Source organism: Danio aesculapii, chromosome 3 (assembly GCF_903798145.1).
Source record: "Danio aesculapii chromosome 3, fDanAes4.1, whole genome shotgun sequence".
Taxonomy (NCBI): domain Eukaryota; kingdom Metazoa; phylum Chordata; class Actinopteri; order Cypriniformes; family Danionidae; genus Danio; species Danio aesculapii.
In genome coordinates, this window is record NC_079437.1 from 13,949,912 (window position 1) to 13,976,445 (window position 26,534).

The 26,534-nt window shown below is 35.9% G+C and overlaps 1 protein-coding gene across 1 annotated transcript in view; it reads left to right on the forward strand.

Annotated features, from left to right (window-relative positions):
- The first annotated feature begins 1,297 nt into the window (after window positions 1-1,297).
- The window catches only part of doc2a (double C2-like domains, alpha), a 97,795-nt gene continuing 72,558 nt past the window's right edge, over window positions 1,298-26,534 (forward strand). The window contains exon 1 of the mRNA XM_056453198.1: window positions 1,298-1,380. The gene's annotated coding sequence lies outside the window, so the exon portion shown is untranslated. The remainder of the gene's footprint in view (window positions 1,381-26,534) is intronic.

Here is a 26,534-nt window from a genome sequence, read left to right on the forward strand (position 1 = left end):
CAAATTAAGGACATTGTTATGATGGTTATTGTGGCATCTATTTGAGCTTTTGCAAGAAGCTGAATGAAAATAATCCTTTATTCGTCAATAACATATCCCTGTAAATATCATTAGTGTGAAAAGGAATCAAATTTGTAATGCTGCCTCGTGGCATTCATTTTACCTAGAAACTCCTTTCATATGTATGTTTATATAGTTTCGCAGAAATGTTGGCTAAGACACGTATTTCCAGTGATTCTGTGTGTCAGAAACATATTTTTTTGTTTTCCACACAGAAGATAGATGTATATTTCAATGCCACATTCAACTGCTCCAGGCACTAAGTTTTATGTATTCACCATCTTGGAAAGGTCAGCGTGTTACATTAAATATCAGTTTTTCCAAGTCGCCACAACACTGTGCAGCCTAAGGTTATAAAAACAAGATAGACACAAAGATTTCAACTACTGAAAAAAAAAACAGGAAAACCTTTTGCAGGTTTTAGTCCTTACACATTAACAGATTTGTTTTGAAAGCAATAGTTCACCCAAAAATGAATATTTCATCATTTACATATTTACATTTGAAACGTTTATGAATGTCTTTCTACTGTTAAACACAGAACAAGACCCTTTTGAAGAAAGCAATTGGAAAAAAGCAGTCAATGTCTCTTTTTTTCTAACATTCTTCAGTATATCTTCCTTTCCAAAATGATGATAGAATTTTTATTTTCATGTGAACTATCCCTTTAAATACTATTTTAATCAAATGAATTTGTGAATTGCCCCCTTTTTTAGGTGAATTGTCTCTTTAAGAGAAGTCTAAATCCTTAATAAAGTCCCTGATACAGAATCCCTGCATGGTGATATTGACATTGCGGATTAATGCATGTAGTCTAACATCGCATTGCAAACCCAGTATGACAGCAAGAAGAGGGGAGCGGGAGACAAAAACAAACACACAAAAACATGCCCACAGGAAATGGAATTAGCCGTTGTGCAAGTGCAATTGTAGCACATGTGGCTCAGTCCAAAGACACTTTCTCTTTCCCATCCGTCCATCAATATCTCCTTCTGTGGCGCATTCTAACAAATAAATTCCTCCTCCCATTTTTCCCTCTCTCTTTTTACCACCCAAAGCCTTCATCCCCCTCTTCTTCTTACTCTTCACATTTCTGCATATGTAATCCTATAGAGTGTTTGATGTTATGCTACACTTCTCTCTATCTCCGGCTCTCCTCCTCTCTCTCTTTCTTTCTCCCTCCCCCTCCTCTTCTCCCTCTCTCTCTCTCTCCGTCTCTCATTCTCTATCTCCTTCTCTTGCACCACCTGTTAGTGCAGACCCCTGTGCTTTGGAATTCACTTGTTTATGAGGGACTCTTTCATACTCACACAATCAAAGGTAAGAAACAACAACAGCAACAACACAAATTTCCTTCTCTTTATCTTTGCCTGCATAACTTCTTATGTAATTTAATCTCCCGGCGTTATTCCTTATATTTGTTTTGTCCCTCTCTTTGCAAACCCCTCCCTCTCTTTCCGTCTCTCCGGTAATTAGGCAGTTCATCGTTAACCCCTTCTTTGCAGCGTAAATCTGTTTCCTCGTAGATTTTGTTGATGCAGAATTTAGATAAAGTTGCCGGTTTGTCGTTCCTCTTCATCTCTCTTCTTTTCTTTTCTTTTTTTTCCCCTGTGAGTGTGTGCGCAATCATTCTGCGTTAAGTATTAATGTACTCATGTGTGCATGCACATTAACCTTTTCACTCTCTTCCTGTTGCTCTCGCCACCTCCTCTCCACCCCTCAACTCCCATTTGTTGCGTCGCTTTTGCATAATCTTAACTTTGGAAGGAGAGAATATACTTTGTTCTGCGGGGAGATATGTGAATAATCTGGCACTCGGTGAGACTGTGATATGAGATACTGTGCTTTTTTTTCTATGAAGCTCTTGTGGAAAATGTGTGATACGGACACTCTCTCTCTCTTTCTCTCTCTCTGATAATCCATCAGTGTCTGAGTGACACAGTGACTGACTGTGAAACGGTGATGTGCTTCTCATCAGGACCACTGATCTCGTGTGAATAAAAGGGAACATGATAGCACTGATGAGGCATGAGAGAGAGTTTTAGGCAGACAGACAGATATTTGAGATTTATTAACAAAAGCTGATTACTTATGGATATTTTTGATGATATAAAATATTATTTATTTTCATAGTGGATACAAAAAGCTTTTAAATTATTGTTGTATTCTCAAATTTATTTAAAAATCTAAACATTTTTTGCGTTTGCTGGAATATATTTGACATTTTACTTGAACATATAAACTACCTGACAAAAGTCTTGTTGTTGATCTCAGTTGTAAGAGCAACAAATAATAACTTGACTTCTAGTTGATCCTTTGGAAAAGAGTCAGAAGGTAGATTTTGCTGATGAATCATCTGTTGAACTGCATCCCAATCATCACTAATACTGCAGAAGACCTACTGGAACCCACATGGACCCAAGATTCTCACTGAAATCAGTCAAGTTTGGTGAAGGAGAAATCATGGTTTGGGGTTACATTCAGTATGGGGGCGTGTGAGAGATCTGCAGACTGGATGGCAACATCAGCATCCTGAGGTATTAAGACATTTGTGCTGCCCATTACATTACAAACCACAGGAGGGCAAATTCTTCAGCAGGATAGCGCTCCTTCTCATACTTCAGCCTCCACATCAAAGTCCTTGAAAGCAATGAAGATCAAGGTGCTCCAGGATTGGCCAGCCCAGTCACCAGACATGAACATAATTGAGCATGTCTGGAGTAAGTTGAAGAAGAAACCATTGGCCGGATGAATCCAAAGAATCTTGATGAACTCCGGGAGTCTTGCAAGGATGCTTTCTTTGCCACTCCAGATATTACTGTATATTATTAATAAGTAAGTTCTTTGAGTCATTGTAGAGATGTATGGATGTAGAAGCTCATGGGAGTCATACACAATATTAACTCTTTTTCCACTGCACCATGAGTTTATAATCTATACTGTACATTATTTTTGTTAAGTGACAAGACTTTTGTCTAAGCAAAGTCAGATCTTACTTACCTAATTAAATAATTAAAAATCAAGGCATGATCATATTTTATTTTAGTAAAATAAACGTAATCTAGAGGTCTTTGCCTTTCATATAAGCCACTTCTGATACCAAATGATCAACTAGAAGTCAATTTATTATTTGTTGCTCCTAAAACTTTGATGGGTGACAAGACTTTTGTCAGGTAGTGTAGATGTATTTATATATACAGTGCATTCGGAAAGTATTCATAGCTCTTCAATTTTTCCACATTTTTTATGTTACAGCCTTATTCCAAAATAGATTAAATTAATTTATTTCCTCAAAATTCTACACACAATACCCCATAATGACAATGTGAAATTAATTTTTTTGAAATTGTTGCAAATTTATTACAAATAAAAACCCCGAAAAATCACATGTACATCAGTATTCACAGCCTTTGCTCAATCCTTTGTTGATGCACCTTTGGCAGCAATTACAGCCTCAAGTTTTTTTGAATATGATGTCACAAGCTTGACCTGTCTTTGGGAATTTTTGCCCATTCTTCTTTGCAGTACCTCTCAAGCTCTATCAGGTTGGATAAGAAGCGACAGTGTACAGCCATTTTCAGATCTCTCCAGAGATGTTCAGTAGGATTTAGGTCTGGATTCTGGCTGGGCCACTCAAGGACATTTACCAAGTGGTTTGAAGCCACTCTATTAATATTTTGGCGGTGTGCTTTGGGTCATTGTCCTGCTGGAAGATGAACCGTCACCCCAGTCTGAGGTCAAGAGCACTCTGAACAGGTTTACATTCAGGATGTCTCTGTACATTGCTGCATTCATCTTTCCCTCTATCCTGACCAGTCTTCCAGTTCCTGCTGCTGAAAGACATCCCAACAGCATGCTGTTGCCACCACCATGCTTCACTGTAGGGATGGTATTAGCCTGGTGATGAGCGGTGCCTGGTTTTCTCCAAATGTAACTCCTGGCCTTCACTCCAAAGAGTTCAATTTTAGTCTCATCAGACCAGAGAATTTAGTTTCTTATGGTCTGAGAGTCCTTCAGATGCCCTTTGGCAAATTCCAGGCTTCCGTCTGGCCACACTACCATACAGGCCTGATTGTTGGATTACTGCACAGATGGTTGTCCTTCTGTAAGGTTCTCCTCTCTCCACAGAAGAACGCTGGAGCTCAGACAGAGTGACCATCGGGTTCCTGGTGGTTCCAAACATTTTCCACTTACGGATGATGGAGACCACTGTGCTCATTGGAACTTTCAGAGCAGCAGAAATTTTTCTTTAAGCTTTTCCAGCCTTGTGCCTCGAGACAATCCTGTCTCTGAGGTCTACAGACAATTCCTTTGTCTTCATGCTTGGTTTGTGCTTTGACATGTACTGTCAACCTTGGGACCTTATATAGACAGGTGTATGCCTTTTCAAATCATGTCAAATCCACTGAATTTACCACAGGTGAACTCCAATTAAGCTGCTGAAACATCTCAAGAATGATCATTGGAAACAGAATGTACCTGAGCTGTACAGAATGTAATTTCCGGATGCTAGGATAATAGGTTTAATAGCTAATTCTAATAGCTATTTTCTGTCATTGCCATGATGATAGTACATAATATTTTAATAGTTATTTTGCAAGATGTTAGTTTTAAAGTGTAATTTAAAGGGTTAACTAAGTTATTTATGCTTAATTAGGCTAGTCATTGGACAACAGTGGTTTGTTCTGTACACAATTAAAACAACTAATTTTAATAGTATTGACCTTAGCAATTTTTAAAAAAGTAAAAAATTTTACATTTCTCCAGAAGCAAAGTATAATAGGTACAGCACTTGAAAAATATTTTTTAAAAATAATTCTACAGGAAAGCTAATAATTTTGTCTTCAATTATATGTACACTCTAAAAATGAAATGGTGGGTTGTTTTAATTCAATAGTTGGGTTTGTCCATATTAGCTAAATTTTGGTTGAAACATACACACTAAAAACTTTTATGTTTTTTTCCAAAATGGAAATATTTATGAAAAAACTTTTACAGTTTCTTTTTTTAATTTGAACACATAATATTGTTTTTATATATTTTATGCGGACAGTAAGAACTAAATACAAAGAAATTTGTTGGATAAAATTGTATAATATTATATTAGCAGACAAAACAACAAAGACAAGAGACCATTTTAATGTTATTTTTGGTTTTCTAGATTTTCCTTTTATATAAATAGGTGAATCGAATAAAATAAATTGGATGTAGTGTGTGTGTGAATGAGTGTGTATGGGTGTTCCCCAATATTGGGTTGTGGTTGGAAGGGCATCCGCTGCGTTAATCATATGGCAAAATAATTGACGGTTCATTCCGCTGTGGCGACCTCTGAAATGGAGGCTAAAGCTCCTTGCACACAGTGATACCAGTAAATATCCGGAAAAGTACCGGAAAGACTTTACCGGTAAATTAAAAAAAGCGCTGTTTACACAGGCACAGACGTTCCAGACTTTTTCTGAAAAAGACCATTCACACATCTATTCCAAAACACCGGTAAATTCTGACATCATCAACCAGAAATGAGCTCTAAACGGCTGTGCTTGTGATTATAATCATAGAAGGGGTCGAGGTTTTGTTGATGATTTCACTTTTATTAAAGCATTAGCATTCATGCAGCTGCTTTGTCTCAGAGACATCCAAAGGCAGATGTGCAAGCCGCAACTAAACGTTTAAACATTTGACTACATTACAAATTCTGTAGATAAATAAGTATTGTGAACAACTTCGATAAAAACATATGGAGGAACACTTTCGCATGTCGAGATGTACATAATGTGTGCTGGCCCTCACGGGACCACTCGTGCACTTCACATGCACAAGCGTCAAGAAACTGAACCAGAGCTTGAAGGTAAACAAACAGTGGTTTATCATAAACATTTTACAGCCTGATCTCACGAGAAAACGTAAGTATTTTACGTTTTGTCAGTTTAGTGGCTAATTCGTACGAATTCGTACGAGTTCAGTCATATGAAATTGTACGATTTTAAAAAAGAGGCGTGGCACCTAACCCCACCCCTAAACCCAACCGTCATTGGGGGATGAGCAAATCGTACGAAAATGTACGAATTTGATCGTACGAATTCATCCGAATTAGCCACTAAATCAAAAAGTTACGAATTGCCGTGAGATTGTGTTGGCATTTTATGATTATTTTTTCCACAGATGGTATTCAGAAGGAAGACAGAAACGTTATCTGACTTACAACTAGCAGCTATATGTGTTTGGAAAAATATTCAAAGGCTTTTATTTTCATAAACAGCACGGATGTGAATGCGTCTGAATGTTCTGATTGGCTGGAGTAGACATGGACATAAACGCGCTCCTTCCGGCAATCTTCCTTCTGCGTTCACACAGCACAGCATTCTGTCAAATTACCGGTAATGTTACAACTTGTCTTTCCGGAAAATTGCTGAAATGAATTTATCAGTATTTTCAAAAAGGGCCTGTTCATACATACACCCTTCCCGGAAAATTGCTGATAATTTTCCGGAAAGGTCTGTATGTGTGAAAAGGGCTTAAGCCGAAGAAAAATGAATGAAGGAATACAGATAGCATGAATATTATATATATATAGATTAAAATCAAATATTTCAGGAGGTGTAAATCTGCAATTAAACACTCGCTCAGTACTGAAGGAATGAACCACCATATATTATTCTGGCATACGACATATATATATAAATATCTGTATATTTTCTATAGAGGATTTTAACCTTTGATGGATAGAATAGTGTAGAGAATTAACAGGAAATCATGGGGAGCTGAAGGATCTGCAAAGGACCTCGAGCTGGGAATCAAACTCGGGTCACCGTGAGGCATGAGCACCTTGGTGTTATATGTCAGAGCACTTAACCACTAGGCTATTGGCTATACTTTTTTATGTAGATGATGCTCTTTCCTGGTGCAAAAATTGAACACTCTAAATGATCAAATTTAAAATGTTGAAAATATGTAATTATTGGAAACTATTGGTAATTATTTTACTCAAAACACGTGTTAATGACCAGTTTTAGAAAAATAATCATCATAACTTTGAAGTGGACACTGAATTTTTTTTTTTCCAGAGTTGCAGTCAAGCATGACTTTTAGACTTAAAGCTGAATTTATCAATTGAAAAACTGGCCACTGTTACGATATACGATATAATATTTTAAAAATATGTTAAAATAATAACCCATAAAAAAGATTTTTAGCTAGCAGAACTTTAACACCCACCATGAGAACAAAAATGGATAATTCACCTCAGATTTTGAAAACAACGTGATATAACCAATATGGTATAGAATATAAACATTTTGATGAACTGAAACTAAAATTCAATAACAACAAACAAAAAACCCTGATATATAAATATAAAAATATTTCCTGATTTTCAGTTTCTATTCTAGAAATCCCATGATCCATCTAAACTCTTTGCACTATATTATAGTATATTATATTAAATTATATTACAGTATAGGATAGATAGATAGATAAATAGATAGATAGATAGATAGATAGATAGATAGATAGATAGATAGATAGATAGATAGATAGATAGATAGATAGATAGATAGATAGATAGATAGATAGATAGATAGATAGATAGATAGATAGAGTCAGAACGATAGACAGAACAGATAGAAGTGGGAGATCAGCATGAAACAGATTTAGCCTTCAGGCAGAAGCAGTAGAGAACTGAGCAAGAATTCTAAAGACTCTGAAACAGAAAACAGAGACACTAAAAGACAGTCTGTTTAACACACACACATGCATCAGTTACACAATTAAAAAAAAATTGTGCCACTTAATCAGCTAGTTAATTTGATCAGCCAGTGAGCGTGTTGACAGAAATCCAAATCCCAACTTGCCATTGTGTTTCATAATGTGAGTTTGGTTTCAAGTGCCAACAGTGTCATAATGTACTGTGACAACCCACCGCCAAAACATGGCAATAATTTACAGTACTGGAATAAATATCTCTCTTCATTACTTCCTCTCACTCCCACAAGCCACATCCCCCCCTGCCCCCTCCAGCTCCGAGACGTCTTCTCAACAGCCTCTTCATGTCTTGCTGTGATCCAATCTCAAGCACTGACATTCATTCATTTTGTGACTGCGCTCGCAGAATTAGCTAGCTAGTGTGCGGTACACACTGTTCACAAAGCAAGTGGTAGACCACAGAGTCTGTGTGATGCTACAAAAACACTGATGCAAGATTATTTCAGTCAACAAAAACTACACTGAAACAAGTGAATCATTGGATTTACTCAGTTTTGTTAATGTAAGTGGTTGCAAGCAATTTATGTAGGCTGAATTTAAACAAATTAAGTTAAACGACTAAATTTAGTTTGTTTGTTTAAATTCAGCTGGCCTATATAAATTGTTTGGAAGCATTTACTTTAAAGGGCACCTATTTTACCACTTTTTCAAGATTTAAGATAAATCTTTTGTGTCTCCAGAATGTGTCTGTAAAGTTTCAGCTCAAATTACCCATCAGCTTATTTATTATACCTTTCTAAACGTGCAGATTTTCGACTCTGAGCACACTGTTGCTCTTTTTGTTGCCTGTGCCTTTAATGCAAATGAGCGGGTTTTCCCTGCCCACAATTCGAGTCAGAGCCATAGAGATCTCTCTGATGGATGTAGCCTTCACCTGCCTGCGTCTCATGTAGATAAACGGTACAGTAACAGACAAGAATGAAGTAGATCTCCCTTACTACAGTAAGAACTTTCCCAATGGTTATTGTGCAGTTAATTCAAGCCTTTCTGCAACGATGAGTCACTGGCAATGTCACGCAAACATATGTTCAGCTTTGCACTGTTTTTGCATGGCAAATTTGACAAGATGCATGTTAATATCCACTGCTGTATGGATATCTATTTTGTTAATGTACAAAATAAACCTGTTTTAAGTCCACAAACTGGGATTGAAGCGTCTTCTTTTTTAATTGTAGTGATATGCGGCTGTGGTGATAAATTACGTAGTGATTTTACAGTTTTTTTCTTTTTTACAAGCTGATTTAAAATCATTTTAAACTTGTGAAACTCATTCTTGAGGTGCAGATGATCACAGAGAGCTGAACAGATCTTTTAATCCCAGTTGCTTTGCACAATTCCATTCTTGTGGAAAGATTGTACACGTTACTACATAGACATGTTAATGCGCAGCTGTCATTCAATTCAGTGGGTGGGTAAACCCGCACTCCTACATCACATTGCGGTGGGCCTCAAAATGGGAGGGATTTGGATCCTATTTCATCATCAGGAAATTAAAAAAAGAGATTTGTTGTTTATATCACTCCAATATGACACACAGTTCTGTCCAAACAGCTTACGAAAGATGATTTTCATGAAAGAAGCCCTTTAAAAAATGTATAGTGGTAAATCCAATGAATCATTTGTTTTAATATAAGGCAAACTATTTTCCTTAATTGAAAATTAATTAAAATTATTAATAAACAGCAAAGTCAAATCAACACAATGGAAAGCTGTGAAATGCAATGTACAAAAATGTGTATCGAACATTGTTATTTATATATATTTAATTATTAATTTATTTAAATATTAATGGTGTATTGTTATTATTTAAATGTATGTATTTATTTTAAATCTATTTAACATTCGTTTGATTTCTGATGTTTCAACATTTCAGGATAAGTTTGTATTTTTTTCCCGCTATATTTTGTTCTGAAGTTGTAAAAAAAGCCCAATAATTAAATTTTGGAAAAACAAAATTACAATGAATGAAAAACTGAGCGAAACTAAGAACAGTCACTGAAAACGAACTGAAATACGATACATTCATTCATTCATTTTGCTTCGGATTAGTCCCTTTATTCTTTAGGGGCCACCACAGCGGAATGAACCGCCAACTTATCCAGCATATGTTTTACACAGTGGATGCCCTTCCAGCTGCAACTCAGTACTAGGAAACACCCATACACGCTCATTCACACACATACACAATGGACAATTTAGTTTATTCAATTCACCTGTACCACATGTATTTGGACTGTGGGGGAAGCCGGAGCACCCGGACAAAACCCATGCAAACACAAGGAGAACATGCAAACTCCACACTGAATTGCCGACTGACCTAGCCGGGGCTCGACCCAGCGATCTTCTTCGGAAATTTTCACAGTATTTCCTATAACATTTTTTTCTTCTGGAGAAAGTTTGATTTGTTTTATTTTGGCTCGAATAAAAGCAGCTTTTACTTTTTTAAAACCATTGTAAGGTCAATATTATTAGCCTCTTTAAGCTATATATTTTTTTCGATAGTCTACAGAACAAACATCATTATACAATGACTTGCCTAATTAACTTAATTAGCCTAGTTAAGCCTTTAAATGCCACTTTAAGCTGAATACTAGTATTTTTGTCAAATATCTAAAATATTATGTACTGTCATCATGGCAAAAATAAAAGAAATCAGTTATTAGAAATTTGTCCTATTTAGAAATGTGGAAAATTTCTCTGTTAATCTAAAATTGGGGAAAAATATACAGGTGGGCTCATAATTCTGACTTCAACTGTATGCGAAGTTGTCTGAATTCTTCATAATGTTTACATTTATTCAAGATGCATATGGTTTTGGCTTGAACATCTGTTGTGTTCAAACATTTATTTAATTTTTATCACTAAGAGGTTTGCACAAGAGTTAATGAAAGCTGTGCAAACACTAAACTTAGCTCTGGTCGACATTGCACGCATTCTATTAGCTAGAATTACAAAAAACAAAAAACAGTACCGTTTCACCCTTTACAATAATTGTCTCTGGCTAAAACTGAAACTAAATTTATAAAAACAATGTGCTCATGTAATAAAAACTCAACTAAAATTGTCAATAATAAACAAATAAAGAAAACCGATAATTAAATTAACTAAAAATAATCTAATAAAAACTAATTTTTAAATGCTAGTTTATAAACCTTGCACCACAGAGGAAGTTTCCAATACAAGTACCTAGTTGTTTAACTTTTTTTATGGAGTCATAATAACAACAGTAACTTGCTTCATTCTTGGCTGTCTTGGCTGCTCACACTGCTCAAAACATAGATTCCCTAAAAGATTGTGCTGGAAACAAGGTCTACAATTGCCCACCAGAAGAGAAGCATACAGAAAGTCTATGCAAATTAGATTACATTATAATTCGCCGCTGGCTTGGTAGTTTCTGAAAGACATAAAATCACTTTTTGAACTGAAATGAGCCCACACAGAAGATGAAAAAACATATAAGATACAATCACATTTAGATGCTAAAAAAAATTATGTTATTATTCAGATTTGTTTCATTATTCCCCCCAAAATCTCATTTCGTCATATATTGATTTTAGATGCAAATTGACATTTCCCTCAGTCTGAGGGTTGAAAAACAATCCTTAGATTTCCAGGTCCTCGCCGGTGAATTGCAAATCATTGAAAATGTTTAAATAAAGAATAAAACAAACAGGCTTCATAAACCATCATGGACACATATTATTATGTACAGCAGGTGGTGGGAAGAGATTTGATTTGAAGGCTGGAAAAAATTCAGGCTTGGCGTGAGGCACTGTGCTAATCGCTAATCTTGTTAGCGTCCATGTGTCATGATCTCATTAGCTGTGCTGCGCTAATGCCGCTATGATAACTTACCTGCCACCGCCATATAGGCAGCAATGATGCCGGTCAAAACAGTGGACATCTTGATGGATTGACAGGTAGAAATCGCTGCAATAGCATGTAATGATGTGCTTTTGGGCCAAGTGGACCAAAATTACCTTAAAGGTCAGCTATGTATGAGCATGTGACCTGTTTCTGCATTTCTCCTCTACTTGAAACCACAGCTGAGTGTTTCTCTGATCTTCTCAACCTTCTCTTTGCACCAAAGAAAAGTGGAGCTCAATTCTTTAGACACTATGTTGTAAATGAACAAAACAGAGAAATCTTAATATTACAAAACTATTAATGAATAATAAATCCATGTACAGTCAAAATTTGCTATGTTTATTATTCTAGCGCAGATTGTTATTCTTAAACTGAATATGAAAGTTAATTCACTGAAAAAAAGCCTTGTTTTTGGTAATCTTCAATCAAATCTGAGCATTTGCTTCTGTGTTTGGATTGGGGGTTATTCTCTGATGATGTCAGGATCTATATGCAGCTTTATTCAGAGTCGTGAGACAAGCAATTGTCAAACACAGGAGCAAATGGGTACATACAAGCAAATCCAGAGGCGTAATCAGGTCACAGGTAGGAATGGCTGACTTGAAACTGACGTTCCGACACAGTGTCGAGATCCCGAAGCGCAAGTGATTCGAAACACTGCACCGAAGCATGATCTGAAACATCCAGGTCACATGACTTAAGCGATTTGAAACACCTAGGTCATGTGACTAATGTGATTGGAAATCCCCAGGTCACATGACTAAAGTCATTTCAGAAGCGTTTTGAGACCTGGTGAATCTGCATTTGACTGACAGGGTTAGAAGAAATCTCTATCGCAAATAGCCTAGAGGACTGTGCCTGTGCACAGAGTAACTGTTCTGCAAATGACCAGAGTTCGAATCCCGAACAAATACTCTGAAATTATGACTTGATGTATTTTATTTATGTTACCTTTTTATGACCAAAACTAGACATATTTATTCATAAAGTGTATGTTCGGATGCCAGACCAAATGTTAAAACAAAACACGTTACAAGAACAGAGCGTTTAAAAATTAACATCTATAGCTGCATCACCCTGCATTCGAACCCATTATCTCTGCATGGTAGTCAAGAACTCTTACTGCTTTACTAAATCACTGGAAGGTTCAATTTTACCATGTGGTAAAGTGGGTAATAGCTCAATTTGTTTCTTTGCAAACTGTTTCTTTGCCGAAGTTGTTCCAGAGCAATACATTGAAAAAGGACCACTAGGTGTCACTGTAGAGAGGAGTTTCGAAACATTTTTGAAGCTTCGACACATTTGCTTCGACTGTTTCAGTGTTTCATAAAGCCTCATTTTGCTCACCACTAGTGATAAAGTGAGCAGTCTATATACTCTGAGTAATCAGTCTTTGAGCAGCTCCCTGCTGTGTGAGTGTAATCAAAGGTGAACCAGAACAGGTGTGAGTGAGGTGCGTGACAGGATTTGTAGTTCATATTGTTACAGGATTGTAGTCCCCGTCATATTGAATGTTTACCAGCGATCTATAAGGGTTAGATCGCTGGTCATCATAACAGATAATTTGCTATGATAGAATGATGTGCAAAAGGAAAGCCCCGCCCATACTTAATATTCTGTTTCAGTACGCCAACATACTGAAATAAAAGTCTCAGCAACTTTCAGTTCACAAAGACTTTAAGATAACAAGTGCTTCAACTGGGTTCTCCGGTTTCCCCCACAGTCCAAAATCATGCGCTATAGGTGAATTGGGTAAGCTAAATTGGCCGTAGTGTATGAGAGTGTATGGATGTTTCCCAGTACTGGGTTGTGGCTGAAAGGGCATCCGCTCCGTAAAACATATGCTGGATAAGTTAGCGGTTCACTCCACTGTGGTGACCACTCATAAATAAAGAAATAAAAGGACTAAGCCGAAGGAAAATTAAATGTTATCAATCTAATACAAAAGTAAATTATCAGCCAACCCACTTAATTTCAGATATTTCCTGCTGTCTGTGAGAATTATGATTGGTGCATTTGAAATGACAGGACACATCACACTCACCCCAGCACATATTTCCTTGCAAGTTTCCTTCCTAGTTATCAGCTATCAACTAAACTTTCCATATATATCCAAGTTATGTCACAATTTTCAGCTGGAGTTCCCACAAGCTACATTATTAAATATTTAAATGGTATTTATTTCTGTAACTTGTTTATTGCTGGAATTGTTTTAAAGCTAAATTTTCTACTACACAAGAAACATTTCTTATTATTATCATCATCAAAAACAGTTGTGCTGCCTAATATTTAAGGGAAAAAATTAAAAATAAAAATAATAATAATTTATATATATATAATTTATTTTTTTATTTTTTATTTTTTACGATGTGAACCTGGATTAAGATCTATGTTGATCCTGGAACATCATTTTTGTTCTAATCTATACCTATTCACCACCCCTAAACCCAACCATAACTGTATATTATTCCCAAATTCAGAGGGGAATAAAAGTTGGAAAACAATCATGTAGAGGTGCATAAACCTAACATATGTTAAGCCTAAACTTAACATAAACTGTAAACGTATCCCTTAATTCTGATTAGCTGATTAAAATGTTATTTCAGGAGCAACATAGATGTTAATCCAGGAACATGTGCTACTTGGTGAAATCAGGTTGGCAATAATGTACAAAAATGTCAGCATACCATAACAGTGAGAAAAAAAAAATAAGGGTAATTTAAATATAAAATGCAGGGAATAATGCTTTAAATAATAATATTTTTCTAGTATTAGAAATACTAGCCTGAAGGATAAATGACAGAAATATGCTAAACAAATACATAATAAATAATTTACATTAATGTAGCATGCACTACTAGACTATACAGTCACATTTTACAATAGTTTCATTAATCAATGTTAGTTATTGTTTTCACTAACATGAACTTATAATGAACAAAACTAATACAGTATTTATTAATCATAGTTCAACACTTACTAATACATTATTAAAATACAACTTCATGCTAGTTGACATTAGGTAATGCACTGTGAGTTAACATCAACTAACAATGTCATTTCCATTGTTTAACATTGGTTAACATGAATAAATACTGTTATAAATGTATTGTTCATTGTTTGTTCATAGTAAATACAATAATTAGCATGCCCTTACCAACTATACATGAGTTAAAGATTATGTAAAGGTTAATATACCTCTATAATACATATATAATTCATATATAATAAATACTTAATGTTGTATATAATTGTTATCTAACTAGAATATTAATAACTATTATTATAAAATGATTAAAATATTCATTTTCCATTTTTATGTTTAGTATTTCTAATAGGGGTCCTTTTTTGTATCATATAGTTTGGAGACTACTTCATAGGACCTGGGACCACACTCATGATCATCCTACAATAATAATAATACTGCTGACTCTTTCATATGCTCCTTCAAATTAACCTCCATGATTGAATTCCATCATTATTTCTGCTGGGATTAGCTGCAAACTCGCAGAAACGTTCTCAAGGGAGCTTTATTTGCATGCCAATTCTGCCCATAAAAATGAGACATCTTGGCTGGAACCGCGAAGAAAGCCAAAAGTGCATTCTCTCTGTATCTTATCAAATTACACACTCATTTTCTCCCTTTCTCTAAACCCATTTCCCATCCCCTCCTCGCTCTGGCTCAGTAACTCTTAAAAGTAATATTTTGTGGTCTACTCTGGTGAAACTGCTCCATTTGCAGGTCTCGGTGGTGTTTTAAGCAAAGCGCTCCGTGAAGATGACAAACCTTTACTGCTGTTTTCCAGCTCGGCTCACATTAAAGGCACGTTTTTGATTAAGACATATAAAAAGCACAATAACACCGTTATATGTTTTGTTGTCTTATGTACTTACATTATCCTAAATGTTTCCAAGAATGTTCAAAATTAGCTATATTATCTAGTGAAATGGACCATATGAAACCATGCTGATGATGTGACATCATAATATAATACATAATGCATCAAATCGATTTCTGGCTGGTTTTATAGAAAACAGGGAAACACCAAAGGCGTTTTAATATGTTGTGTGTTTTATTAGCCTGCACAGAGCAGCATTATACAGAATCCTAAAATGTATTTAGTCTGATAAAACAGCGCTGGTTCTTCTCCATGTGATCATGAGCGGAAGAAAAATAAATAATAGAATAAGAATAAAAGCTCTGCTATTTCTGTGCAGCACACATATCTCATCAGCAAATGCTCTGGCAATAAAATACAAAGCAATTCAGAGTCAGTTCAAGCAGGGATGCTTTTGTTCTCATCCACCATATTCTGTCTTTATGTTACACACTTTGTTTGTCATAAAGTGCTTTATGCTGTAAGTGACAGCATTTTGGACTTTGGCTTTCGCTTGTACAGTAGCTCTAAGTTGTCAAATCACCTCTCAAAACTCTTTGTACTCGTAGGAAAAATAAAAAAAAATTAACCCAATGTGAATTTTTCAACATGCTCATTCTGAAAATGTAGCCCGATAAACCTTTCTGGAGATTGCGAATTATGTAGTCAGAGGAACGTATGGCTGCACTTTCTCTTTAAAACGAATGCTACAGGGCGACATGAGGCTTTTACTTTTACTCCGTAGCTTTTCCGCTGTTACCAGTTTGTCCAGTGGCTTGTCGCAATGTCAGAGGATTTGAGATGCAGAGAGCAGAGTTGACTGTGAAAACTGGGTTTGAGTCTGCTGAAGATTGGTTCCAGAAAGCAGATAAGACAAAAAATAAAACAAATAAGTAAATAACAGCACGAAAATGGGGTAAAATCTCAAAATGTGGTAAAAAATAGGCTGTTGCAAGGGCTTTTCTATTTCTGGATTGCTTTTGAAAACACTGTCGCTTAGGTTAAACACTAATGGTTGGGTTCAGGGAGGGGGTGGGTAAGGATATCAGTCGATCGGTCAGTCAGTCGACAGCGGCCTCTGGTGGATTTCTGCGAGAAGAAAAACTGCAAATAAACATAGCTCCTGGGACATATTTGGCACTCTCCAGAAATGTATATAGGGGTATGTAATCAGAATGAGTCTGGGTTGTAATTTTTTTTGACGTACGAAAGTTACGGAGACAGTGCGTGAATAAAATTGACACAATGTGAGGTCGAATTAACATTTTACATTGCAAAAATTTTACACAAAAACTTTACTCTGCTTAATTCCCATCATAATAAGTTTTGAAGAGTTTGGGCGCACTCACACTATGCTATCCGAACCATGCCCAGGCACGTTTCCCAGTTTGTTTGAGAAGTGACTCAGGCCTAAGGTTTCAGCAAACCCCCTAATACCTGCAGTACGAGGACTTTTATGATAATTTATAAGCGTCAAAAGTGACTGATCTGTTCGGCTAATTATTTGACTGTGTCACTTCATATCAAACAACTAAAATGATATAACTAAAGAAATCTCCACTGTGCTGAGCGAGAGCGCTTCTCTTCTGTTCAACTGTCCAGTGCATCATTGATGATGTAAGCGTGCTTCGGCTCGGATGCAATGTGAGCACAGGCAACTGGGGCAGAGGGGAGGAGCAGGGCAACTGTACAAGGTGTGAGTACGTCCTTTGTCTCATGCATGAACATGATTTCTGCATTATTTCCCGTAGGATATAAGGAAGAACTTGGTGTCATCAAAATACACCTTTGTTTGTTGTGAATACGCGCCCTCTTGTGGTGAAAATTAACTACTGAGCCTTTAATGATGAGAAGAATCAGCCTGATCTCACGAGAAAATGTATCTACTTTACATTTGGTCAGTTTAGTAGCTAATATGTACACATTCAAATAAGTTTTTAATAGGAGGTTTCACTCTCTCTCAGAGATAAAGGCGCAAAAGCTGTCACTGAGGCGGTACACTTTTGTACTTTACAGGTGCACATTAGTACCTTTTGCGTACACTTTTGTACCTTTAAGGTTCACATTTGTACCCGTGAAGTGCTTTGAAATCTGCACTTTTTATTCGATGTTTAAAGAACAGTGTACAGTGTAGCTCCTCCCCTTTTAAAAAAACAGCCAATAGCGTTTCATTTTTATCACAGCTCTGCCAGTAAGAGTGGTGGTGATCAAGCGCATCAAATGAAAAGCAAATGTGAAGAGGGAGGGGCATGTCAGATACTAAAGAGGATTTAATTGGTCAATATTTGATGAGAAACTGAAGTATGAGGTGACGGGAAAATGGTTGATTGATAAGCTGCAAGCTTTGCATGTTTATATCAGTTTTATATTTTCTAAACGTGAAAATTGACTCTGTTTTAGGGCACACAAGCTAATAATATCCTTAAAACTAACAGACTTGTCGGTACCAATAACCTAGTGGTTAAGTGTGCCGATATCAAGTAAAATGGTGCTCTCGGTGACCCGAGTTCGATTCCCGGCTCAAGGTCCTATGCCGATCCTTCTCCTCTCTCTGCTCCCAATGCGTTTTACTGTCCTTCACTATCCTATCCCCAAAAAAAAGGTGCCATAAAAAAACCTAACATATGAATGCTAATTTTACCTGACCTTTAAGGTAGTGTGAGGTACATATTTAAACTTTTTTAGGTATTAATATGTACCTTTAAGGATTTGTTGGGAACAAAAAAGTGCATTTTGAAAAGGCACCGCCCCAGTGGCTGATTTTGTACCTTTATTTCTGAGAGTATAAACCCAACCATCATTAGGAGATGAGGAAATCATACTAAAATGTACAAATAAAATCGTACAAATTCATATGAATTAGCCACTAAATCAAAAAGTTAGGAATTGGCGTGAGATGGCTTTAAAAGAACTGAAAATTAAAAGTGTCTGAAACTGAAAGTGTGTCCAGCAGCTCACAAATAGTTTTGACAAGCCCGGTCAATTCATATCTCTGGAGGAATTACAGATCAAATGCATATCTGACAGTCTGTCAAAACAAATAGCAAATGAGGCTGTTTAGAGGACAAGTCTCCAGAATGAGGTTTCTAATTTAGAAAGGAAAACACAGGAAGGCTTAACAGGGGTTGCAATTTACATCGAATACAACCAAGCCAGCCTGCAGGGAAGAGGAAATCGGCCAAGCACTGCTTCTGGCTTCAAGCATAGATTTTTGCTCACGACTTCTAAATAAATCAGAGCTGGGCTTAGATGGTGAGTTCTTAAAGCTAGAGCTCAGCACAAACTTCTTAAGCCGCCGCATCCAAACGCCCACACTCCTGCAACCCTGAACCTCCAGCCGCACTGCTTCCTTGCTGCTTTGTACCTACTCAGGCTCACAGCATCTAGCCTATTGCTCTTGTGCTGTAGTTTGCAGCTCTGTTTGGCAATTTAGAAACTCTCTGGTCTATTTGTGTCTGTTTAATACATAGAGTAGAACTCAAGAAAGAGACCTTTGGTTCTGGGCTCTAACATAGGTCTCTTGATTCAATATAGTATCTGCAACTCATTTATCTTACGTTTTCTTGATCTCTCAGGAAGAGATCTTGGGTTCAGATTGTGCGATGGAGACCAAATGAAGACTAAATGCATTTCTGTGAAAGCAGGTGCCCTCAAGATCTGATATAGCGAATTCCTGTCATGCTTGGGTGGTTTTCATGAACGCCTATGAAAGTGCTTTAAACATGCTTTTGAACTATGTGTGGGAAGTTTGATGGTTGTGAATCACCTAGTTGACAGGTTTAAACCCAAGCCTATCACTGCATGCACTTGAGCAGCTCATAGGATAAAGGAAATAGTGGCCCAAATCCAGTATTTTTGACTCAGAGCTCAGATTCTTGAGACATGTAAAAAACCATGTCCACCAAAATATACCAAAAAAAATCAGATATTCAAAATAAATGTAATGTAAATGTTATGAGTGATTAATAATAGAATACATTTAACATAACTATTCCTTTCAATTTAGCAGTCTTGGTCTTATTTTGCAAAAAGCTAAAAATAATTGGTCAAATTATTGATTTTTCTTAAATGCCGAAAATCATTAGTAGATTTGCTACTCCCCAAGAGTTAAACTATTGAATTTTACCATTTTTGAATTGATCTCCATGTCTGATGGACGTGCTTTTAGCTTAGCTTAGCTTAGCTTAGCTTAGCTTAACATAAATTATTGATTCGGATTATATCATTAGCATCTCTTTCATTTTGCAAAAAGAGATTTTTTGATATATCAATGATATGCAGTATATGCAATGATATATATTAGCACTTTTAACTTAGCTTAGCATAAATCATTCATTCGGATTAGACCATTAGCATCTTGTTAATTTTCAAATAAAGAATTTCTTTGATATATCAATGATATGCAGTATATGCAATGGTTATGCAATGATATTAATCAGCATTTTTAGCTTAGCTTAGCATAAATAATTTTCAAAAAAGAGTTTCTTTAATATATCAATGATATCCAGTATATGCAATGTTAATGGGATGATATACATCAGCACTTTTGGCTTAGCTTAGCATAAATCATTGATTCGAATTAGACCATTAGCATCTAGTTCATTTAAAAAAAAAGGGTTTCTTTAATATATCAATGATAATGCAATGATATTAATCAGCACTTTTAGCTTAGCTTATCTTAGCTTAACATACATTATTGATTCAGATTATATCATTAGCATCTCTTTCATTTTCCAAAAAGAGATTTTTTGATAAATCAATAATATGCAGTATATGCAATGATATATATATCAGCACTTTTAACTTAGCTTAGCATAAATCATTAATTCGGATTAGACCATTAGCATCTTGTTAATTTTCAAATAAAGAATTTCTTTGATATGTCAATGATATGCAGTATATGCACTGATTATGCAATGATATTAATCAGCATTTTTAGCTTAGCTTAGCATAAATAATTCGTCCGGATTAGACCATTAGCATCTCGTTCATTTTCAAAAAAGAGTTTCTTTGATATATCAATGATATCCAGTATATGCAATGTTAATGCGATGATATATATCAGCACTTTTGGCTTAGCTTAGCATAAATCATTGATTCGTATTAGACCATTAGCATTTCGTTCATTTTAACATGTTTCACTCAGCGGATGCCCTTCTAGTCGCAACTCAACACTGGGTAACACCCATACACTTTTGCATGCACACATAAACTACGGCCAATTTAGCTTATTCAATTCACCTACAGCGCATGTCTTTGGACTGTGGGGGAACCGGAGCACCCAGAGGAAACCCACATGAACATGGGGAGAACATTAGCTTAGCATAAATCATTGATTCGGATTAGACCATTAGCATCTCAATAATTTTCAAAAAAGAGTTTCTTTGATATATCAATGATGTGCAGTATATGCAATCACAATGCAATGAGATTAATTAGCACTTTTACCTAGTTTACTATCTGGGGACTATTTTCAGGTGCTGTGTAATATCATTGCTCCTGGTACAGCCATGGTACGCAACAAAGTTCCCTGATTATTATGTGGGAATGTTGCTAGCCATATCTGCTTAGAAAATAGAAACTTTTTATTTTCCGTAGGTCTTAGTACACAAGGTAACTACAGAGGAGTCAAGATTTAAATAGTATTGTTATTGAAACTCTTTTTTGAATTTTTTAGTGAGACGCTAATGGTCTAATCCGATTCAGTGATTTATGCTAAGTTAAGTTAGGTGTTCTCCTGCCAGACACAGAGATGGATTAAACATGGCAAAACTCAACTATTTAACACCAGTGAAGTTGTAAAATTAACCTATTTTCAAAAAAGTGGAGTTTCTTTAACACAATCCACCTTGTACATCAGTGCCAGACAGGTTTTGCTAATAGTTTTGGAATATTTAAAATACCCTTGGTCAAATATCCTCTGTCACAACCATTACTTTATGTCAACACCATCATCCAGTTTCTGAGGAAATAATTTCAATTGCTTATATTTATTTTCCCTCCGAATTAGGTTCTGTTAGCATTTAACATAAACAGAAAAACAATTGGCTACTACAAAGGAAATGCCTAAAATGTAAGCTCCACCATGTCAACATAGTCAGATTATCTTAAATCTGAATGTTGCGTAAAGATGAATATTAATAAAATAGCTTTTGAAACAATAAGATACTATCTGCTTGTTATGATTGTTTTAATACAGGAAATGATGGATTCAGTGTATTTATAGTGAAGAATACTACAATCAAATTCAGGTTTTCATCACGGTCATCAGAATTGACACCTTCGTCAGATGAATATTTTCAGAGTAATTTAATTTAGCTATTTTAGGCTTGTTGAATAATTGTTGCTTGTAAAAATGCAATCTGTCTGCTGTTGTGGAATATTTGTGATCAATATATTGCTCAGAAGATGTTTCAAAGCTAGTTAGACTTTATTCTTCATGCAACAAGATGAATATGCAGCAACATTTTTTTTCAATTCAATTCACCTTTATTTGTATAGCACTTATACAATGTAGATTGTGTCAAAGCAGCTTCACATAAAAGGTCACAGTAAATAGGAACAGTGTAGTTCAGTTTGTAGTGTTTAAGTTCAGTTCAGTTGAGCTCAGTTCAGTGTGGTTTAATAATCACTACTGAGAGTCCAAATATTGAAGAGCAAATCCAACGATGTGCAGCTCTATAGATCCCGGACCATGCAAGCCAGTGGCGACAGCGGAGAGGGAAAAAAAACTTCACTAAATGGCGAAAGTGAAGAAAAAAACCTTGAGAGAAACCAGGCTCAGTTGGGCACGACCATTTTAATTTCTCCGCTGGCCAAACGTTTTGTGCGGAGCTGCAGTCTCAGTGGCGGAGGCTGGAAGCTGGCCTCAGCGAAGACTCGTCTGTCTCTGGAGCGTCACAGGAATCAGTCTCATGTCCTCCACTCCTCCATGACCATCACAGTAGCTGCTCAGGATACGGCCTGGTCCAGGATATGGAAACCTTGGGATCATCTCGTCGCTGGTCTTGAATCGAATCAGTGACTCTGCATAGTCTGAGGGCCTCGGGAAGAGTATCCCCAGGTGGAAATGGAGAATAAAGAGAATAATTAGCGTAGCTGCTGTTCATGGTGTATATAAACAAGATGCAGAACCTGTGTGGAAGCCCCCTAAGTGGTGCACTGAGTGTATGCTTTACTAAACAGATAGGTCTTTAATCTAGTTTTGAACATTATTATAGTTTTGCATTTTAAAATGAGTTTTTAATACAATTTTAAAATTTGTTGTAAATTTCAGTTTAGTTTTAGTTTGTTTTACTTTTGGTTTTAGTATTTAGGGAACACATTTGTATTTAGATTATATATATATAGTTTCCGTTTTTGTCATTTTAGTTTAACAAAATTACACAGAACATCCCAATATAGGGGGATATATAAGTTTAGTGTTTGCACATGCAGCTTATGAACTCGTGTAAATTATAATAATAGTGTAAATAATAGTTTGAACAAACCATACAAATGCAACTTAAACAAATTGAACAAATGATATAGTTTACATTTATTTTGGTAAATGAAGAACATCCAATGGTAAAAGCACATTGGTAAACAGCAACAGGCCAGGTTTTCCATCACAGAAAAAGTGGTGTGTATTAATTCTGAAAATGATTGTTGTTTTTGCTAATTATTATTTAATTTCAGCTAGTTTTTCAGTGACTCTTATTTAAGTTTAGGTTAGTTTTAGTTTTTGATTTATTGTGAATTTGTCATTTTAGTTAACAAAATAGTTTTTGACCAATAGTTTAATCTCAGTTTTCATTTTTGTTTATTAAAATAACCTTGGTGTGCAGTTTCTCACACATATAGTCCACCGAATTCCATTTCTATCTTCTTTCACACAGTGATGTTTACTTCATAAAGCAGGAACTGTTGAAGGTCACTAGCTGCATTATTTGTGGATGCTGACTAAGTTTCTATATGTTATGTATATGTGTTCTTTTAGCTCTTTAAATAGTTTTAGCCTGCAGTTACATCACACACACACATACAGTACACACAGCCAGTAAATGTTGGAAGACAAGTTTTCTTTTGAATAAGTATAATTCCTTAATAAAGATAGATTAAGATATTCTACATTGCTAACACTGAAATGTGCTTTCAGATGTTAATTACTTGCTGTTTATTGTTTGATTGTATTGGCATTGAGCAGTGTCAAGGTTGTTTCAAAGCATAGCTCAGTAGATTAGTGCATGTAAGATACAGAAATGTGTCTCAGTAAACTGTAAGAGGCTTTTTTTTTCGATTTTGCACCATTTTGTCTCACTTCACACAAGTCAGTGAACTGATTTTTACAGAACAGTGTCAACAGCACCACATGATATGTAATGTTTTCAGTTCTGATTTCTGTTTCTTTGGCTATACATTTAAATTGTAGGGATATGTGGCCCAAATCATATTATTCAATGCTAATATTTTTAAAATGTCTGATTTGGGACACATCCATCTCAGAAATAAAGGTACGTGAGCTGTCACTGAGGTGCTACCTTTTTAAAAGGTACAAATTTGTGCATAAAGGTCTATAATAATACCTCAAGGGTACATATTAGTACCTAAAAAGTGCAAAAGTGTTCCTCTAAATACTTTTGAGGTACCCATATGTACCCTTTAAGTACAAATGTGTACCTTTTGAAAAGGTACCACCCCAGTGACAGCTCGCCTATACCTTTATTTCTGAGAGTGTGCAGTTGTCATCCTAAATCTGATATAATGTTCAGCCTAAACAGTCACATCTGAATTTATGTCACTTTTACATCAATATTGCTTGTTGGAAAATAAAACCTCAGATAAACACCAACAAACAGCATTTACTAAAATAAGATAGATACCTTAAACTGTAAAAACTAAATTGTTAATTAATAGTTTCCACATCCTGATTAATAAGGCACTAAATTGAAGAAAAATAAATGAATGAATGAATGAATGATTATTATTATTATTATTATTATTATTATTATTATTATTATTATTATTATTATTATCTTCTAAAATATTCATCATCAAATAGACATCTATTGGGTTGGTGATTGGTGGGTTGCCTTATAGACAGTGCACTAGCATGTTGCATCATTGCACTTTTGGTGAACCAAGTTCAAGTCCTGGCTCATGGACTTTCGTCTCCTGTTCAGCAGCTGTCCTATTGTAATAAAGGCAAAAAAACGTTGCTATCTTTTCCCTCCTTCATTACTGAACAAATTTTGCTGGTTTCTGCGGCACATCACATAATCAATAAGTATATAAACTTCATGTTTGCTTTCATTTGTCTGTGCATGTGGTCTTGTCATGGTACTTTTGTGAGCGTTGTTCGGTTTAGGACTGTGGCCAGTCAGTTCACAATGAATTCTGTTACTGGTCACAAATTGGCCACAAATAAAAATAAATCCCATCTGAACAACTTATGGGAGACACAGTGGCGCAGTAGGTAGTGCTGTCGCCTCACAGCAAGAAGGTCGCTGCTTCGAGCCTCGCCTGGGTCAGTTGGCGTTTCTGTGTGGAGTTTGCTTGTTTGCGTGGGTTTCCTCCGGGTGCTCCAGTTTCCCCCAACTTCGAAGACATGTGGTACAGGTGAACTGGGTAAACTAAATTGTCCGTAGTGTATGAGTGTGAATGAGTGTGTGTGGATGTTTCCCAGAGATGAGTTGCAGCTGGAAGAGCATCCGCTGCATAAAACATGTGCTGGATAAGTTGGCGGTTCATTCCGCTGTGGCGACCCCGGATTAATAAAGGGACTAAGCCGAAAAGAAAATGAATGAATGAATGAATGAATGAACAACAATAACTGAGAACTACTGCTTGACGTGTAAGTGTAGCCTTTCATATTTAAAAGTCTGCATGAACCACAATTTCCCACCGACTTTAATTCAGTGTTGTGACAGATATCCAGCTGGAACTGGATATTGAATAGAGGGCAGGGGTTTTATTTTAGAGAGGAGAGGAGTGATGAAGAATAATGTGGCTAAGTCATCAAACCGACAGAAAAGGAATGCAAATGACCAGATTTCGATTGAAGATTAGCACGGCAATTTTTTTCTGTGGATTTACTTGCACAGTTTATTTGTTCACCTCAAGATTATTGCGAGATAACAAAGTAAATTTGGTTCCTCTTGATTTAATGTAGACCTTATTTTAAAAAAAAGGCATATGCAAGCAATAAATCAGAATGTATCAGCAGGGTTAATAGTGTAAATATAGCCATATAGCAACAGTTTAATGCATCAGTTCCTGGAGTGCACAGTTTTGCTCCAACCCTAATCAAACACAGCTGATCCACCTAATCAAGGTGTTCAAGACTAGAGTATTAAGCAGGTGTGGGCCTGATATAATAGTTCAAATAATAGTTTGAGACCATTGGTTTAATGCAATATAGAAAATTCATTCATTTTTATGATTTTACAAAATTAGATGACAAATAAATTAAATAAGTTGCTATATTTATTGAAATTCAGTAGGATCTAGTGTTGTTTTGCTCAAGAAAAAGTTAAAGGTGCAGTGTGTAAGTTTTTAACAGTTCTAAAGCATAAAAATACCATAATATGTTTGCGGATATTTAGGAAACATGCCAAATAAACATTCTTGATTATCTGAAAAACAATGCTGAAGTCAGATATTCTGCTTTGAAAATATGCGTTATGTGCCGAAGCGTCTGTCTTTGTTTTGGTTCTTTTAACCCGGCCACTGCCAGTTTAGCCAATTATATTTCAGCGCTCCGGGTTGCCTTGTTGGAAAACTGTATATTTCATTTTTTCAGTCAGAAAGGTTCTCAAAGCATGCACCTGTGACCAGAAACGTGACCTTTGGTGGACAGTAGCAGTCTCCAAAATGAGACTCAGATTCAGAGTTCCACGTGAGGTTATTAATTAGCAAATAATATAAATATTACGAAGGTAAAAATTAGGTGAGTAGGTTACATTGTAACCCCATGTCCTAACAACATGA